Below are 20,482 nucleotides of genomic sequence, written 5' to 3' on the forward strand. Positions count from 1 at the left end.
GAGGAGAAGTGCTGGACTAATGGAGAGAAGGAGAGAGAAATGCAAGACCACAAGGGGAAGGGTACAAGAGGGACAGATACTGCTCCAACGTAGGTGGGCAGGGTGTAGGATGGCAGGAGACATAGTAGGAGAAAGCCTGTACCTGGGGAAGGGGATACAGGAGGTAAGGAAGAAAGAAAGAAGAAGCTGGTTATGGGGAGAGTCATGAAACAGATAAGATGCTGGGCATGGAGGGAGCATAGGAACAGGGACACAAGGGGGACACTACTGGAGAGAAGAATAGGGTCAGGGATACAAAAGAGAGATGCTGGATGAAAGGGTAGTTGAGAAAAGAAAAGATGGTGGATCTGTGGATGGTGTGGTCCATCGCTGCAGCTGCAGGGGGATGGAGATGAAAAAAAAGGAAAGATGCCAGACCTCCAGGGGAGGTAAGGGAAACAGAAGGGGAGGACAGAGATGGAAGATGAATGGTTAGCACAGAGAGAGAAGAAAGAAGGAGAGCCTGATCAGAAGAAAACCAGAGCCTGGGACCAACATGATTTGAAAAATGACCAGACAACAAAAGGTAGGGTAAATCATTTTATTTTCTCTTTTGTGTTTACAATATGTCAGATTTGAAATGTGTATCCTCCAAGAGCTGGTGTTAGACTGCGAACATGAGCTAAGATTTAACAGAGAGAGGAAAAGTATTTTTGTTTGTTTATTTTATTTATATCACAGGACCTGTAGGTAGATTTATGGATATACAAATTAGCGTAACATAAATAAGTTACGTGTCTCTTCGTTGCTAGGGGAACCATAAATACCTCTTCCAGGTCCAGCAAGCTTTGCCTACTTATACGAAGAACAGAGACCTAGGCTATGTGAAATACTTTATTATAGAAATATAAAAATATATAATTCACAAGCCAGTTGTAAATAATAACTAATTATTGTTCACAAAATATCCGAATACATATATGAAACTCAGTACATAATTATCACACCACACTTGCTAGATAAATGAGTAAACTAACTCTTACGCACTAAATAATGCCTTATAATAATAATTCCTGATTAGCAGCAACTCTAAAAATAGCTTATCCCCAAGAGTAACTTTACAAATCCTTATCCTATACAACAATGGAATACTTTTATCTAGCCCCATCTGATAAGATAGATAATTTCCTTATCTCACCATCTGATTGGGCCTTAGCTCGGGAGACGGAATTAGTCTTCTCAGCATGAAAGATATGAATTCCCTTGGTACAGGAACAAGAATCCATCAGCCACTGGAACAACTGTAAATTAGGTTGTCAGCAAAGGTTTTCTGTATGTGATGGAATCCATATCTGTATAAAAGTCCGGTTTCTCTCTCTCAGGCAGAGAGTCACAAGAGGTAACTTTTCAGTTCTTAATTATTAGAAGGTATGTGTGTAGCGAAACCTATGATAAGATACAAGCTCCGGATCCAAGATGGCCGCGGTTGTGGAGCGCTGAGCAACCGCCCGCAAATCTTCACTAAAGGAAACTTTTCTTTAGGCGGTTAACATCGCAGAATTTTTACCATGCCGAAAAGGAGGGGAAAGGGAGCCTCTTCGGCCCCGCGGCGTCCCCGTTCAGCCTCCTCTGGCAATATTGAAGATCTGCTGAGATGGATGCAGGGCGTCATGGGAACGTCGGTGGTGCACCCGGCTGGGACGCTCCTTGGTAACGGACTCGAGGCGTCTCTTCGGGCTCATGAGATCTCTTTGAGCCCCGACACGAGAATCCCTCCTCCCAATCCTCGAGCCACCAGTTCCCCGGGAGTGGGGAGCCAGCCGGAAGTCGGCGTGAGCTCTCCCCCAGAGGCTGCAGGGAACGGTGAGATGAACATCGACTCAGGCTCACAAGGATTGCAGCAGAGCCTGAGTGTATTCGAGGATACAACAGCGCTGGGATTAACTCCAATACAGGAGGGACGGAGAGGAGAGGTTCCTGTAGCTGGTGAGCCTAATATACAACTATTAAACTTGCAAACTGTTGACCTTGTAAAGCCCCAAGAAGTCACAATGGGAGCTTTGTGGGATTTGATTGCCAATCTGACTAGAACAGTAAATAGTAACCATCTTCAAATAGAGGGGAAAATAAAAACTCAAGAGAAAGAAGTTCTTCAGATAAAACAAGACTTGGGAGAATCAAAATTAGATATCCAGTGCATTAAAGATCAACTTAAATCTTCCAAGCTTCTTCAGGACACCTTAATTAAGGATAATATAAATTTAAGAAGGAAGATTGAGACATTTGAAAATTTCTCCAGGAATAATAACTTAAGATTGATTAATTTTCCACGAATTTCAACAGTGACTCCAAGAGAAATGTTAAAAAGGTATTTGCTGGAGATATTGGAAGTATCGGAAGATTCATTGCCTCCTTTCACCCAGGTCTACTATTTGCCTAGTAAAAATAAGGATCTTCAAGAAAAAACGCAGGGACCAATTGATGTATCTGCTTTACTTGAACTATCTGATAAAGAAATAGCAATACCTGCTACATTGATTGTTACCCTGGCTATTACGCTAGATAAGAATTGGCTTTTGAGATTATTCTTTAAAAATAAAGAGAAAAAGTTTCTTGATTTAAAGATTCAGATGTTCCCAGATTTGGCAAGAGATACACAAAGACGTAGAAAAGAGTTTTTATTATTAAAACCTGGTGTTTTGGCTCTTGGGGGAACTTTCTATCTTCGACATCCTTGCAAGTGTATAGTTCAATATAACTCTCAAAAATATGTTTTCTTTGAACCAAATCAGTTAACGGCCCTTCTCTCCATGTCTCGCCTGGAAAAGGGGAAAGAATGAGGGCTTGAGATATAAGGCGCCTGGAATTTCAGTTAACCACGTACCACTTATCTCTTAAAATATGGTTCTTTGTTAAAATTCCGTTTAATTCACATCATGGATTAAAATGGTGGACTTGAGAGATTATACAAATATTTGATTTCTATATAATTCATTATGTTTCTATTTGTTCTTTTTGTTGTAATCACTTTCTGTACAAGATGTATCTTGATTTGTCAATTTGAAAATTATAAATAAATAAATAAAAAAAAAAAAAGATACAAGCTCCCTTACTTCCTAGCACAGAGTAATCAATAATAATTAGGCACCTTCTACTTGGTTCTCGTCAGATGACCTCTCAGGACCAATCCAGAAACAGAACTTGAATGAATAGCTTTTATGTATAGAGTCGCACACAGACTGTGTAACAGAAGCGCCTTCATTAGATAAGAACAGCACAGGAGCAATGCCTCCCCCAAGATTCACACAGGCTGAGCATGTAGGCATAGCTGGATGTCCTTGACTAGAATACAGTTCTGGTACATACCCAGAATGCATCAGGCATCATAAACAGCAAAGATGTTTTCTTCTTTCTCTTCTTGCATGGTTCAGACTGGAAAGACTTCTGGCAGACAATGGTTCAGGCTATATGATGTCAGAGAGGCCTAACCTTCAGGTGTAAATAAGGAAACACCCCTACAGACCAGTGTGGGTAGAAGAGGGCAAAGGGGGTGAAGAGGCTATAAAAGGCGTGAAGAGGCTATAAAATAAACCTACCAGGATGTTTGAAAAATAACCATCCGATTGGGCAGGAAAATCGAATTGAATCGAAAAATCGATTCAATAGGCTGAATCGAATCTAAACATTTTTCCTGAATCAGGCAGCACTAGTGTGAATAACATGAAAAAAGACCTGGTGAAGCTTGAAGAATGGTCTTAAATTTGGCAGCTAAAATTTAATGCTAAGAAATGCAAGGTCATGCATTTGGGCTGTAAAAACCCGAGGGAACAGTACAGTTTAGGGGATGAAGAATTTATGTGCATGAAAGAAGAGTGGGACTTGGATGTGATTGTATGTGATGATCTTAAGGTGGCCAAACTGGTCGAAAAGGTGACAGTGAAAGCTAGAAGGATGCTAGGTTGCATAGGGAGAGGTATGGCCAGTAGGAAAAAGGAGGTATTGATGCCCCTGTATAAGACTGGTGAGACCTCATTTAGAATATTGTGTACAATTCTGGAGGCTGCACCTTCATAAAGATATAAAAAGGATGGAGTCGGTCCAGAGGAAGACTGCTAAAATGGTATGTGGTCTTAGTCATAAGGCGTAGGAGGACAGACTTAAAAATCTCAATCCGTATTCTTTGGAGGGAAGGCAAGAGAGAGGAGATATGATAGGATGTTTAAATACCTACATAATGTAAATGTACATGAGTCTAGTCAATTTCATTTGAAAGGAAACTCTGCAATGAGAGGGCATAGGTTGAAGTTAAGAGGTGATAGGCTCCGGAGTAATCTAAGGAAATACTTTTTTACAGAAAGGGTGGTAGATGCGTGGAAGTCTCCCGGAAGAGGTGGTGGAGACAGAGACTGTGTCTGAATTCAAGAAGGCCTGGGATAGACATGTGGGATCTCTCGGAGAGTGAAATAGATAATGGTTACGTGTCCATTATATCCTATGAATGCATTAGCATGTGTTAGCATTTAGCGCGCACTAAGATGCACTAGCGTGCCTTAGTAAAAGGACCCCTTTGTCTTAAACTTAAGAGCCAACAAATATGTTTTCAGTTAAAACATAAAAAAGCAGGGAAACAATATTTTCCAGAGACTTCAGATACTGGACTAACAAAAGTTCAAGTTATTGACAAATACAGGAGATGTGAACTAGTATTATATAAATACTAGTTTGAGAGGATTTAGAGCAGGGGTGTCAAAGTCCCTCCTCGAGGGCCGCAATCCAGTTGGGTTTTCAGGATTTCCCCAATGAATATGCATGAGATCTATTTGCATGCACTGCTTTCATTGTATGCTAATAGATCTCATGCATATTCATTAGGAAAATCCTGAAAACCCGACTGGATTGCGGCCCTCGAGGAGGGACTTTGACACCCCTGATTTAGAGTATTCCATGAATGTTTTAAGTATTTCAAAAGAGAGGGGCCTAAAATAATTCATATTTCCATAATTTATGTTTATGAATCCATCAGTCTCCATATCAGCTATATACCAGACTTTATCTAGCCACTCCTGTTGGGAAGATAGAAGAGGATCTTTCCATTTCTGTTCAATACATATTTTGGTCGCTAACAATAGTTGTGTAATAAATTCTAATTGTCTTGACCATTGGATTTGGATTGGTGATTTCCCCAATAAAATGAATGCTGGATCTAAGGGAATTTCTGTATTAATCAAGTCAGAGATATATTTTATGACCTTTTTCCAAAAGATTCGTATTTGAGGGCAACTCCACCATGTATGAATCATATCTCCTTTGATGTTACAACCCTTCCCAACAGAAAGGAGAAATAGCAGGATTCCACCGATGTAATCGCTGAGGAGTCAGATAAGTGAAATATAAAATTCTCAATTGTGTGTTCATATGTGAGAGAGAGAAAGATGATTTAAAGTTATAATACCAAACTTCATTCCAAAAGGCATCAATATCATGTGTTGCAATGAGAGTTTCCCAAGAATTCATATATCGGAAATGTGAAGGTAGGAGAGAGAAGAAGATACTTTTAATAATGCATGAGATAATAATGTTCTTTAAGGAAAGACATTTAAAATTAATTTCTTCAAAAAACTGTAAAGGTTTATTAATATGCATGGTGAAGTCATGCTTGGTAATGTAATGTTGAATTTGAAAATATTGAAATAGAAGTGAAGTTTAAATGTACAGGAAATATCACATAGTGAGCACAAAGTATTATTTAAAAATAGGTTGGTCAAAGGGAAATTAGCCAGTCAGATCCAAATTTAAATTTCTAAATGGAGAATAGGCCAATAGTGGGTAATTGGAGTAGAAGTAGGAGAAATAGATTTTAAGCAACAGATTTTCTTCCAGCTAAGTTACAGGAGACAAAAAGGGGTGTTTTTTTAAAGTCCAATAATGTGTACCAGAAAAAATATAGGTGAGTATGTGGCTGAACTAATGATTCCACGCAAGAAACAGAAGAATCACCTTCACAAACAATAGCAAAATAGGCAAACAGTGGAGATGTCCAAAGAAACAGGTGTGCTGGTCTAGTTAAAAATTCTGCTAATTTCCTTCAATGACTCAACACATACGTGTTTTGGCACTAAACAGCCTGCATCAGGAGTCTTTCAATAATTGCATCCTACTTTGCAGATAGAAAAATGGTACTTATTGGTGTATCACACTAAATCACCTGCTATCAAGCATACTTTGTTTAAGAGTAGTAACAGTCAGTGTTCACTTCACAGAGATAACCGATCTCCAGTGTCTGCAGTCAAACCTCAGAGCAAGTCATAAGGAATAACTCATATGCAGACTATCATTGATCGTATATTATCTCAGAGGGACAGTTCTAGTGAGCAATTTTGACTGTTGTTGACTGATACTCTATAAAACAATTTTAGATGTTATTATATTCAAAATTCTTATTTGTTATTTATTGTCCGTTTATATTAAATTGAAGCAATACTTAGCTTGGGTGAAAAATCTCTACCCAGCCAGCTCAGTGAGCTCAATCTGACAGAAGATCTCCGTTTCGCCCAAAAGACATTACATCGGGCTTCTTCAAGAAGTTAAAGTTTTATTATTTGGAGCCACTGTTGGTCCGTCAGTGACCTGCCTTAATGCCAAGCAAAGGCGTAACTTTGCCCATAAAGCTCAAACTCAAAATGCAGAGGCAGAGGCTATGAACTACAGACCAGTGAGTCTCACATCTATAGTGAGTAAACTCATGGAAACACTAATTAAGCACAAACTAGATACGATCCTGGATGAGGAAAATCTACGGGATCCCCGCCAACATGGATTTACCAAGGGAAGGTCTTGCCAATCCAACCTAATTAGTTTCTTCGACTGGGTAACGAGAAAACTGGATGTGGGGGAGTCCCTGGATATCGTGTACTTGGACTTCAGTAAAGCTTTTGATAGTGTCCCACACTGCCGGTTATTGAGCAAGATGAAATCGATGGGTTTGGGAGAAACATTAACTGCATGGGTCAATGATTGGCTAAACGGTAGACTTCAGAGAGTGATGGTAAACGGCACTTTTCAAAAATGTTGGAGGTGACCAGTGGAGTGCCGCAGGGCTCGGTCTTGGGCCCGATCCTTTTCAATATATTCGTAGGAGACCTAACTCAGGGGCTTCAAGGTAAAATCACATTATTCGCCGATGACACCAAACTGCAACATAGTAAGTAAAGGCACCGTGCCTGACAGTATGATGCAGGACCTACTTCGATTGGAACATTGGTCCTCGACTTGGCAGCTAAGCTTCAATGCTAAAAAATGTAAGGTCATGCACCTTGGCAGCAAAAATTCGTGCAGAACTTACACACTAAATGGTGAGACCTTAGCTAGAATTAGGGCAGAACATGACTTGGGGGTGATCATTAGCGAAGACATGAAAACAGCCAATCAAGTGGAGAAGGCTTCATCGAAGGCAAGACAAATGCTGGGTTGTATCCGTAGAAGTTTCGTCAGCCGGAAGCCCGAAGTCATAATGCCGTTGTACAGATCCATGGTGAGAACTCATTTGGAATATTGCGCACAATTCTGGAGACCACATTACCAAAAAGATGGCCACCAGGGATGGTCTCAGGGCTCAAAGATCTCCCGTATGAGGAACAGCTGAAAAGATTACAGCTATACTCACTCGAGGAACGTAGAAAGAGAGGAGACATGATTGAAACGTTTAAATATATCACGGGCCGTATCGAGGTAGAAGAGGATATCTTCTTTCTTAAAGGTCCCTCGGCCACAAGAGGGCATCCGCTGAAAATCAGGGATGGGAAATTTCATGGCGACACCAGGAAGTATTTCTTCACTGAAAGGGTGGTTGATCATTGGAATGAACTTCCACTTCAGGTGATTGAGGCCAGCAGCGTGCCAGACTTTAAAAGGAAATGGGATAAACATGTGGGAACTCTAGGTGGGTAATGTCATGGGGGGTGGGTCATTAGAGTGGGCAGACTTGATGGGCCATGGCCCCTTTCTGCCGTCATCTTCTATGTTTCTGTGACACTGACGGACCAACAGTGGCTCCAAATGATAAAACTTTAACTTCTTGAAGAAGCCCGATGTAATGTCTTTCGGGCGAAATGGAGATCTTCCGTCAGATTGAGCTCATTGAGCTGGCTGGGTAGAGATTTTTCACCCAAGCTAAGTATTGCTTCAATTTAATATAAATGGACAATGAATAACAAATAAGAATTTTGAATATAGTAACATCTAAAATTGTTTTATAAAGTATCAGCTAACAACAGTCAAAATTGCTCACTAGAACTGTCTCCCTGAGATAATATACGATCAATGATAGTCTGCATATGAGTTATTCCTTATGACTTGCTCTGAAGTCTGACTGCAGACACTGGAGATTGATTATCTCTGTGAAGTGAACACTGACAGTTACTACTCTTAAACAAAGTGTGCTTGATAGCAGGTGATTTAGTGTGATACACATAGTTTTTGAAGGGTTTTTGTACTTATTGGTATATCACCATGATAAGCTTTGTATAAAAAAAGATTATTCACACACTATAGACAAGCTTTATATGAAAAAAAGATTATTCACACACTACAGAGTTTGCAAGTTCTTAATCCTTTGGGAGAGTGCTTGATGTGTAGTAAAATAGCTAATGGCTCATGCACCGGGGGGGAAGATTATCCTTGATGAGTTCCTCTTTGTAATGAGAAGGGGCAGTTTCATTTACATACATTGATGCTAGTGGTTTTTTATATATAGCTTGGATCAATTGTATAAAATTTGGTCCAAAACCGAAAGCTTTTAAACATTGAATAGATAAGGCCATTCCACTTTATCGAATGCTTTTTCAGATTCTAACCAAGAATAATGCAGCATTTTTAGAATCCTGATAGATGTGATAAAGAACCTTAATCTTCAAATATTAATCATAGTAACATAGTAGATGACAGCAGATAAAGACCCGAAAGGTCCATCCAGTCTGCCCAACCTGATTCAATTTAAATTTTTTTAATTTTTTCTTCTTAGCTATTTCTGGGCAAGAATCCAAAGCTCTACCCGGTACTGTGCTTGGGTTCCATCTGCCGAAATCTCCATTAAAACCTACTCCAGTCCATCTATACCCTCCCAGCCATTGAAGCCCTCCCCTGCCCATCCTCCACCAAACGGCCATATACAGACACAGACCGTGCAAGTCTGCCTTGTACTGGCCTTAGTTCAGTTTTTAATATTATTTTCTGATTCTAGATCCTCTGTGTTCATCCCACGCTTCTTTGAACTCAGTCACAGTTTTACTCTCCACTACCTCTCGGGAGTGCATTCCAGGCATCCACCACCCTCTCTGTAAAGTAGAATTTCCTAACATTGCCTTTGAATCTACCACCCCTCAACCTCAAATTATGTCCTCTGGTTTTACCATTTTCCTTTCTCTGAAAAAGATTTTGTTCTACGTTAATATCCTTCAAGTATTTGAACGTCTGAATCATATCTCCGCTGTCTCTCCTTTCCTCTAGGGTATACATATTCAGGGCTTCCAGTCTCTCCTCATACGTCTTCTGGCGCAAGCCTCCTATCATTTTCGTCACCCTCCTCTGGACCACTTCAAGTCTTCTTACGTCCTTCGCCAGATATGGTCTCCAAAACTGAACACAATACTCCAAATGGGGCCTCACCAATGACCTGTACAGGGGCATCAACACCTTCCTTCTACTGACTACGCCTCTCTTTATACAGCCCAGCATCCTTCTGGCAGCAGCCACTGCCTTGTCACACTGCCTTGTTTTTTCGCCTTTATATCTTCAGACACTATCACCCCAAGGTCCCTCTCCCCTTCCGTGCATATCAGCTTCTCACCTCCCAGCATATACGGTTCCTTCCGATTCTTAATCCCCAAATGCATTACTCTGCATTTCTTTGCATTGAATTTTAGTTGCCAGGCATTAGACCATTCCTCTAACTTTTGCAGATCCTTTTTCATATTTTCCACTCCCTCTTCGGTGTCTACTCTGTTACAGATCTTGGTATCATCTGCAAAAAGGCACACTTTTCCTTCTAACCCTTCAGCAATGTCACTCACAAACATATTGAACAGGATCGGCCCCAGCACCGAACCCTGAGGGACTCCACTACTCACCTTTCCTTCCTCCGAGTGACTTCCATTAACCACCACCCTCTGGCGTCTGTCCGACAGCCAGTTTCTAACCCAGTTCACCACTTTGGGTCCTAACTTCAGCCCTTCAAGTTTGTTCAACAGCCTCCCATTAGGAACTGTATCAAAGGCTTTGCTGAAATCTAAGTAAATTACATCTAGCATATGTCCTCGATCCAGCTCTCTGGTCACCCAATCAAAATATTCAATCAGGTTCGTTTGGCACGATTTACCTTTTGTAAAGCCATGTTGCCTCGGATCCTGTAACCCATTAGATTCAAGGAAGTACACTATCCTTTCTTTCAGCAACACTTCCATTATTTTTCCAACAACTGAAGTGAGGCTCACCGGCCTGTAGTTTCCTGCTTCATCCCTGTGATCACTTTTATGAATAGGGACCACATCTGCTCTCCTCCAATCCCCAAGAATCACTCCCGTCTCCAGAGATTTGTTGAACAAGTCTTTAATAGGACTCGCCAGAACCTCTCTGAGCTCCCTTAGTATCCTGGGATGGATCCCGTCTGGTCCCATTGCTTTGTCCACCTTCAGTTTTTCAAGTTGCTCATAAACACTCTCCTCCGTGATTGGCGCAGAATCTACTCCATTTTCTCGTGTAACTTTGCCAGACAATCTTGGTCCTTCTCCAGGTTTTCATCTGTGAACACAGAACAGAAGTATTTGTTTACCAAATTTGCTTTTTCCTCATCACTCTCCACATATCGGTTCCCAGCATCTTTTAGTTTAGCAATTCCATTTTTCATCTTCCTCCTTCCTCCTTTCACTAATATATCAGAAAAAATTTTTGTCTCCCTTTTTTACATTTTTAGCCATTTGTTCTTCCGCCTGTGCTTTCACCAGACGTATCTCTCTCTTGGCTTCTTTCAGTTTCACCCTGTAGTCCTTTCTGCACTCCTCTTCTTGGGGGTTTTTATATTTCACGAACGCCAACTCTTTCGCCTTTATTTTCTCCGTCACTAGTTTGGAGAACCATATCGGCTTCCTTTTTCTCTTGTTTTTATTGATTTTCTTCACATAAAGGTCCGTAGCCATTTTTATCGCTCCTTTCAGCTTAGACCGCTGTCTTTCCACTTCTCTTATGTCCTCCCATCCTAACAGCTCTTTCTTCAGGTACTCTCCCATTGCATTAAAGTCCGTACGTTTGAAATCTAGGACTTTAAGTATCATGCGGCCGCTCTCCACTTTAGCCGTTATATCAAACCAAACCGTTTGATGATCGCTCCTTCCCAGGTGAGCACTCACTAGAACATTAGAGATACTCTCTCCATTTGTGAGGACCAGATCCAATATTGCTTTTTCCCTTGTGGGTTCTGTCACCATTTGTCTGAGCAGAGCCTCTTGAAAGGCATCCCTACTTCTTTCCAATTCCGCAGACGGAACATTCCAGTCTGCATCCAGCAGGTTGAAATCTTCCAACAGCAGAACCTCCTCTTTCCTTCCAAACTTTTGGATATCCACAATCAGATCCTTATCAATTTGCTGCGATTGAGTCGGAGGTATGTAGAACCGTAAAGATCTTATAATCTATGTTTAACAAAAAGATAGGTCTATAATTAGAACAAATGGTGGGATCTTCTGGAATAACCGTAATCATTGCTGAATAAAAAGTATCAGGCAGTCGATGAGCTGTTATCTCATTCAACATATCTACTAAATAAGGGGCAAAATGATTGATTACTATGATATAGTTCAGCGGGTAATCTATCAGGACTTGATGCTTTATTTTGTTTCAAATTAACTATGGCATGTCGTACTTCTCCAATGGTGAAAGGTCTATCAATATTAGATTGAAAAATTGTTTATAATTTAGGTATGTTAAGCTTTTGTAACCAGTTTGAAATGTCTATTATAGACATTTTATTATGTGATCTATATAGATTCTGAAAAAAATGTGGAAAACCCATTGATAATATCTTGGGTATGGCAGGATACTTTACCAGAGGATAAAGTGATTTTATCATTACATTTTTGAAAGTTTTATACGACTTAATTGCCATTTCAATAATTTAGGAGATTTATTTGCTCCCTCAAAATAAGTACTCTGTCAAATTTAAGTAGTATACTGTTTTCTCTGATTCTAAGACCATAATTTTTTGTCATTTCCTCAAAAGATGTTTAGAGTGAGTTCTTTTGTATTGAGTCTCTAAGGATTCCAAAGTATCATGAAGCAAGTTCTGTTTTTTAATCTCTGAAGAAATTTTGGTGATATGGCCCCGAAGCACAGCTTTCTTGGCACCCCAAAAAGTAAATAAACGAGTTTGATCATTATAGTTAAAGTGGACATAGACCTCCCAAGTAGCAATAAGTTTTTGCAGAAAGATTGGGTTTTGTAATAATTGTCTATTAAAAGACCATTGCCTTGTAAGTGGAGCATCTGAGAAGGTATCCATGAGAAAGCCAGTAGGGGCATGATCAGAAATACATCTAGAACCAATAAAGCTATCAAAAACAGCAGTTTGAAGTTGTGTGGATACAAACCAGTAGTCAATTCTAGTAAAAAAAATTATGAACTGCCTAATAGTTTTTCTGCCTAATAGTTTTTCTGCCTAATAGTTTTTCTGTTCCATGTTTATTATGCCAAGGTCCGGATTCTGTATAGGACGCCCGTCCCGTCCTATACAGAATCGGAACAAAACCCGCCCAAAGTAAATCCGATTCTGTAACCGACGTCCATGTTGCAGACGCTGGGAGGAGGGTGCCTATAGCGGGAGGGGCCTTAGGCACCTGGGCCAATCAGGCCCTAGGATCCTGTGGGTTGGGCAGGGGAGGAGTGGGCCCGCCTCATTTGGACAGAGGCAGGCCTGCTGGCGGAACAGTGTTGAAGTCCCGTCTAGCCAACTTGCAGATAAGCCTGAGGTGGGGTTCCGGGGTGGGGGTTTTGTTGAGGGGGGGATCCGGCAGGAGGGGTTGAGAACCCTCCTGTCGGTTATCTTCGAGGAGGCAATTAGGGGGGGTCCGGGGAAGATGGTTGGGGCATGTCGTTGGGGGGGGTCTGGCAGGAGGGTTTGGGTATCCTCCTGCCGACAATCTTCATGGGGGGGCAGGTTCTGTCAGCAGGAGGGGTTGGGTACCCTGCTGCCGTGAACATCGGGGGGGGGGGGGTGTTGGGGAAACTGGCGGGGCAGCTGCAGCCGCTATACTAATCGCAGCCGGGAGATCCCTTGCCGCAATTAAGTTTAGCGGCCGCATCTACTTACTATGTAGGCCAGCATTTTGCTAGCCTACATAGTAAGCATCTCCCACTCTGCTAGGGAGACGCATAGGGCCACCTAGGCTCCCGGAGGCGCCTTCAATATAGGCGACCTGCCTGGGGAGCATTTTTTTTAGAAAACGTGCTTCCCAATTGGCTGATTAGACAGCTGTAGGATGCCTACAGCTGCCTACATTCGGGACACACTTTGCAGAATCAGGGCTGAAATGTCTTTAAGGGTCAATTCTTGAAGATTTTTTTAAAATGAACTTATTAGTTGGGTTAGATTTATAAGGAGATTTGGATTTATCTAAATTTGATAGAATAGAATTAAAGTCTCCTCCATGGCACAAAAGCCTTTTCAGTGAAAGGTTAAGGGTATGAAAAAATGTAGAAAGAAAGATAGTGAGTTGTTATTAGATGCTTTTATATTAGCTAATGTGATATATGTATCCTGTATTCTACCAATTATGATAAGATATCTCCCTTCTAAATCTTTAACAACATTTTCTACTGTAAATGTACAAGAATTAGAAATTAAAATAGCTACTCTTGTGGACTTAGTGAATATATCTGATCAACTCATTTTGTTTGCAACTTTTCATGTTCAATATCTGTTAAATGTGTCTCCTGTAGAAAAATAATAAGAGGCATGAATTTTTTTAAAGGCTATTAAAACTCTCTTTCTCTTAATTGGATGATTTAGACCATTAATATTCCATGAAATTTAATCATCAATGGACAATTGAGGCACTCAATAAAATATGAATATATTCCTCTACTGGACTGTGAATGAGTACTTGAAGCCAGTATATTTTGTCTCTCATGAAAAATCGTAGAATGGTAATTAGAAAACAATTAAACATTATAGAACATGGTAATGTCAGGTAGAGCAAATGAATTATGAAATAGATATGACATTTATAAGTCATACTGAAAATAACACTGACTCTAATTGCCCAAGGGAGTGACGGATGTTATAGGATTGGAGAATTCTTCTCTCCTTCCCCAAGCCAACCAGTTAGAACAAGAGAAAAGATTAAAGCATATATGCCATGCATATTTAACATTACTTAAAAATATCATCCGGGTGCAGAAGTTATGTGGAGTCATCAACTTGATCGCTGGAGATAAATCTTCTATCGTTTTAAATTTTGTATCATTTGGGAGAATTAAGTTGCCAACCATTATCCTCAAGTCTGCAAGTGAAATTTTGTTTAAAAACCAGTCATCAGTTTAAGTGAGATTTATCGATAGAAAATCTTCTGCTGATGAGTGGGTTCAGAAGTTATATGGGTCAGAAGTTATACAGGTGCTAAGGTATCCAGAATAACAGTGGAGTCCTCTACTTGATCTTTGGAGAGGTCTTCTTCTATCTTTGTGAGTTTTGCATTGTTTGGGAATATTAAGCTGTCAACTATTATTCTCAAGTCTGGAGGTAGAATTTTCAGTTATCTTCGTTCCATTAATAACATCCATCCAATGTCTTTTGTTCTTCAGAGCCTTTTAAATGTTGAAGATGACCCTGCCAACTAAATACCAGGGCAAAGGGAAAATACCACCTGTATTTAATTCCTTTGTGCCTGAGTAACTGAGTTAAAGGATGAATATCTTTTCTACATTGTAAAGTATGTTGTGATCCCAAAAAATCTTTATATTGACCCCCTGAAAGCTAATGGAATCCTTGTTTCTAATGTGGTTCATAAGAGTCTGTTTATCTTGAAAGTAATGAAAACACACTATGATCATTCAAGGATAATTTGCAGCTTTTGACAAAAAAGTCGCAATCCAGCGAATTCTGTCTATTTTGATCAAGGAGGTGTCTGAATTCAGAACACATTGTTTATATAATTCTAAAACTAATTCCTATAAATTTTCATTGTCTCTTTCAGGAACACCTAATACACGTATGTTACATCTTCTCTGCCTGTTTTCTATTTCATTTTGCTTTTCATTAACTTCTTTGTTAATCTTTTCTAGATTTTTAAATTTATTTTGACATAGAGCTACAGCATCAATTTGTTTTCCAATATTTATTTTGTTTTGAGTTACTCTTTCATCTAGAATCTAAGTTCTGCTTTTATGTCTTTAATAGCTGAAGTGATATCCATTCTGAAGGATTTGATTTCTCCTAACAATTCCAGGAAAAAGAGATTATGTACTCACCCTGGTAAGCTCTTTTCCAGTAGATAGGTGAGTCATTCTAGACCAGGGATCTCAAAGTCCCTCCTTGAGGGCTGCAATCCAGTCAGGTTTTCAGAATTTCCCCAATGAATATGCATTGAAAGCAGTGCATGCACATAGATCTCATGCATATTCATTGGGGAAATCCTGAAAACCCGATTGGATTGCGGCCCTCAAGGAGGGACTTTGAGATCCCTGTTCTAGACCATAGGGTTATTTCCCCCATACTCACATGAGCTGCAGAACAAATCCACTCTGGCTTTTTCACTCTGCCTCTAGTGTACTTCACTGGCTAGTTTAACGCCCTATAGTAGTTAGTACCTAAGCTTAGAGTACACTCCCATCAGTGAAGTAGAGGCACTTGTAACAATAGGCTAAACTATTGTTCTGTTCAAATCAAGTAAACTGACAACATAGGCTTCGAAAGAGCTCAGAAACTACTCCCACAACAGATTGAACATATTTACAAATTCTTCCCAACCCCAAAGGGCTGACCAGTCTCCATGAAACAGACTGGAGAAACAGAAATAGACTGAAATCTGAATCTGCAATCTGAAAGCAGGCACAACAAGTTCAGGGCAGGGGTTCTAGAATGTCTCACCTATGTACTGGAAAAGAGCTTACCAGAGTAAGTACATAATCTCTTTTTCCAGTGCAATAGGTGAGACATTCTAGACCAGTGGTATTCAACCCAGTCCTCAGGGACCACATGGCCAGTTGGGTTAGATAGCCACATACACTTTGAAAACCCGACTAGCCAGGTGGTCCCTAAGGACTGGGTTGAATACCACTATTCTAGACCATAGGAATGTACAAAAGCAGTCCCCCTAAAAAACTATGGTGAGCTTGCTGCGCCAGCCCGAAAGACTGAGGACCTGAAGGCCGAGTCCTGTCTTGCAGCAACATCCATTCTGTAGAACTTGGCAAACATGTGAAGAGAAGACCATATCACCGCCCTGCAAATCGCTTCGGCCCATGAAGAAGCTACACTTCTGGTATAATGCGCCTTAACAGAAACAGGGGACTGTTTCCCCACAAGAATGTAAGTGGACGAATTGGCTCTACGGATCCACCTGGAGATCATGGCCTTAGAAATTGGAGCACCTTCCTTAAGAGAATGAGTCAGCAGAAACACCTCTGTAGTGATCTTCAAATAACGTAGGAGTACTCTGTGCACGTCTAACTCTTTCAGCAGTCGATCCTGAGGTTTGGAACCCATCGGCTGAAAAACAGGTAAACACACCTCCTGATTGACATGGAAAGCCAAAGCCACTTTCGGCAAAAAGGAAAGAACTCTCCGCAGGGAAACTCCAGTCCCAGAAATTCGGAGAAAAGGGTCTCGCCAAGACAACACCTGCAATTTGGAAACCCTATGGGCAGAAGTGATGGCGACTAGAAAAACAGTCTTGAGTGTTAAGTCTAGGAGAGAAGCATCCCGAAGAGGCTCAAAAGGAGCTCTGGCCAGGCCAGATGGTACCACATTAAGATCCCAGGCCAAGAACAGATTCTTAATGGGTGGCCAGACCTGAAGAGCCCTCTTTAAAAACCGAGCAACATCTGGGTGCAACACCAAAGAAAACCGACTATTCCAGGAATGAAAACAGGACAGACTGGCCACCTGAACTCGTAGAGATGCCACCACAAGGTCTTTATCCAGACCAGCTTGGAGAAAGGCAAGGACCCTTGACTTTGGAGCTGAATAAGGGTCCACCTGTTCCTGGTCACACCAGTGTTGGAAGGACTTCCAAGCCTTAGTGTAGGCTGACATCGTGAATGACTTCTTAGACTTGAGATGCGTATCTATCACAAGCTCCAAATAGCCCTTATGTTAGGCCGTGTGCTCAAGAGCCAAGCCATAAGAGCAAAGCAACCCAAATCTTCCATGGCTACCGGATCCTGAGTGAGCAGGTCTGAATAGACACTCAGGCGCAGACTGCATCCCACATGCAGTTGCATCAGATCTGCATACTACGGTCTTTGAGGCCAGTCAGGAGCCATCAAAACACTGCCAGGATGAGACACAGTCCTCCGAAGAACCTGGCCAATCCTCGACCAGGGCAGAAATATGTATAAAATAACATCTGGAGGACACGGTTGCACGAGTGCAGTGATCCCCTTACTTCAGGGCTTGGATCTGCGACTGAAGAATTGTGGTGCCTTCTTGTTTCTCGCCGTGGCCATGAGGTTGAGGTGGGACTACCCCAGTATCTCACGATCACCCAAAACACCTGCTGCGTAAGGGTCCACTAGCCTGGATCCAGAGTTTGACGGCTGAGGAAGTCTGCTTGAACATTGTCCACTCCGGCCACATGCTCTGCCGTCAGCGCTAAGGGAAGACATTCTGCCTATTGGAAAAGAAGGTAGACCTCCTGAGCCAAGAGAAAGCTCTTGGTTCCTCCCTGACGATTGACATAGGCTATTGCTGTAACATTGTCAGAAAAGACCTGAACCGCCTGTCCCTCCAGAGTCCTCTGCAATTCTTTCTCGAATGGCCAGTAGCCTGGACTCTGTGCGCTTTGTCCTGGCTGGAGAAGTCACGAACCAATCTGACAGGGACTGGGCAAATTTCAGCTTGTAGCCTGATCGAACAATTTCCAAGACCCACTGGTCTGCTGTAATACACATCCAGGCAAGCAGAAATTCCGAGAGCCGATCCCCTATCTTCAGAGGGGTTCTCGGTTCCCTGGCATCATTTAGTCTTGTGGGCAGGTCGGGCAGCGGAGACAGGCTGAGAACGTCTGTAGCCCACATACCAACGCTGGGAACTTTGAGAAAATCTCTGCGATGAGGAAAGAGAATATTGTCTGTAGTTATGAAATTTGAATGGGAGCCACGAAAAGTAGGACACCCAGAACCCTTGGATCTTGCTCTATTGTCCTGCAGGGTCTTCGGGTGATGGTCCATCACCAAATTCATGAGGTCATCCAGACCCTTTCCAAACAACAACTGCCCCTTAAAAGGCAGCCGAGCCAGTGTTGCCTTGGAATTGGAATCACCAGTCCACTGCCGGACCCAGAGAATTCGGTGGGCCAAAATCGAATGCGCAGACACCTTTGCTAGCACATTCAACAGGTCCTATAAGCCATCCACCATGTAGTCCATCCCAGCCATTAGCAGCTGAGGAGGAGGTTCCACCGCATCCATCTCCAACGTACATAGTCTAGCTAGACAGGCACGTGCCACAAAGGCCATTGCCATAGCAGCCTTGATGCCTAAAGTAGCAGTTTTGAAAACTTTCCTGAGAACCACATCCACCCGGCAGTCCTGCATATTCTTCATCACTACTCCTCCTTCACCAGGGAGAGAGATGCGCTGGGTCACCTGGGCTGCCCCAAAAGCTGCTCATACTCCTGTGCCAGTGGATATAAACATGACATAGCCCTAGCACTCTGCAAAGGACCTTCTGGAGAGTCAACTGCTCCGTGACCATGAAGCTCATATCCAGATGCCAGGGAAAGGTTGCAGATTACAAACGTATGCTGCAAAGCCAGGGAGAAGAATTGGAAAAAGCAGACTGGATAGCCAAGCTCAATTCCTGTAAAGATTCAGCAATCAGATCAGGCAGCACCACAAACTTAACCAAGCACACAACTGTCGGATCATCTCCAGGATCCGGAGCCACAAAAGGATCTGCAGATCCAGTCCCAAAGGCCAGATCTCCCAATTTGAGCAGTTCAGCACTATCAAACAAGTGATCAGCGAGGTCCGGATCAGTCGCTGGAGCCCCCTGGACAGGCTGGGAAAGAGGAACAGTAGGAATGGGTGGAGACCCCCAAGGACATTCCATCGCTCAGAGACATAGCAGGGTGAACAGAAGAGCACCCAGTAGCCAGACCCCTGGATTGAAGCTCGGACCACAAAAGCTCATGAACTCTGAGAAGGTACCTGGACCCTGGGGCATAGAGTCACCCTTAGGTGACTCAGACTTGCGCTTCTTAGGCTGCGGAGGGTCTGTCTCACGACTGACCAACGAAACCGCAGAACTAAGCCCCGAAAGCAAAGGTGGCCACCCCGACAGGCTAGCTGAGCATGTTAGCACCTGCTTCTGTGAAGGTAATCAATTGATCTACTGCACTACTGATTTACTGTAAAAAGATTTTTTGTGAGAACGTAATACTACAAATATCCAAGAGAGGTAATATAATATATAAATCACCTCTATATGCTCACATTTATCCTTGTATTATGAAATGCTTTTCAATAGATCCCAGACCCTCAGCGGTACCACCAGAATACTCAAAATACTCTCATAGAATATGGATTCAGGTGCCAACTCCTCATCGGGTCTTTTTGTTATATCTTTACTCACAAACTTTATCATAAAGATATAATTATAACTTAGCGTTTGTTCATATTTTTCTTTTTTTCGTTTTTTCAATTTGTTTGTATAAGTGGTCTAACTTGCAGGGACTCTCATGCCCACATGTTTCACCCGAAGGGTTTTTTTCAAGGCTGATATCCCTTAGTTAGTTTCTGCCATACATACAAACCACCTAGTCATGGACGAAACTACTTTGAATTAAAAATAAGAAACTGAGGATAGCAGACCACATACAGCTCCAGTCATGTGTGCAGAAGAAAAGAGTGCTAGAGGGCGCTAAACTAGCCTGTGAAGTGCACTGGAGGCAGAATGAAAAAGCCAGAGTGGATTTCTTGTGTAGCTCATGTGTGTATGGAGAAATAACTCTATGGTCTAGAACAGTGTATCGCAAACTGTGTGCTGCGGTTTGAGATTTCTGGTGTGCTGTGGTACACTGGGGAAGAGGAGAGGTGCCGGCACCGGATGACTGTCTACAGGACATGTCTCTTGCGAAGAGAGGCACGTCCTGTAAAAAATCACCCAACGCCAACACCTCTTTTCTCTGCTGGCCCTTCTCTCCAGCGTGGGTCTTTCTCTTGGCGCTAGGCCTATTTGAAGGGCCTTTGCGCATGAGCTGATGTCAGTGCACTGACGTCATCATGTACTTCTGGG

The 20,482-nt window shown here is 42.0% G+C and overlaps 1 protein-coding gene across 4 annotated transcripts in view; it reads left to right on the plus strand.

The window, feature by feature from the left end:
• Positions 1 to 20,482, plus strand: part of PCMTD1 (protein-L-isoaspartate (D-aspartate) O-methyltransferase domain containing 1) — a 129,417-nt gene that overhangs the window by 73,871 nt on the left and 35,064 nt on the right. The window contains exon 1 of one of the 4 annotated variants that reach the window (XM_033933695.1): positions 14,926 to 14,954. The exons of 2 other annotated variants lie outside the window; for them this stretch is intronic. The gene's annotated coding sequence lies outside the window, so the exon portion shown is untranslated. Of the gene's footprint in view, positions 1 to 14,925; positions 14,955 to 15,474; positions 15,497 to 20,482 lie in introns of those variants that run through there. One more of the 4 variants, XM_033933694.1, reaches the window with a different exon arrangement.

Source organism: Geotrypetes seraphini, chromosome 2, assembly GCF_902459505.1.
Source record: "Geotrypetes seraphini chromosome 2, aGeoSer1.1, whole genome shotgun sequence".
In the NCBI taxonomy this organism is placed as follows: Eukaryota; Metazoa; Chordata; class Amphibia; order Gymnophiona; family Dermophiidae; genus Geotrypetes; species Geotrypetes seraphini.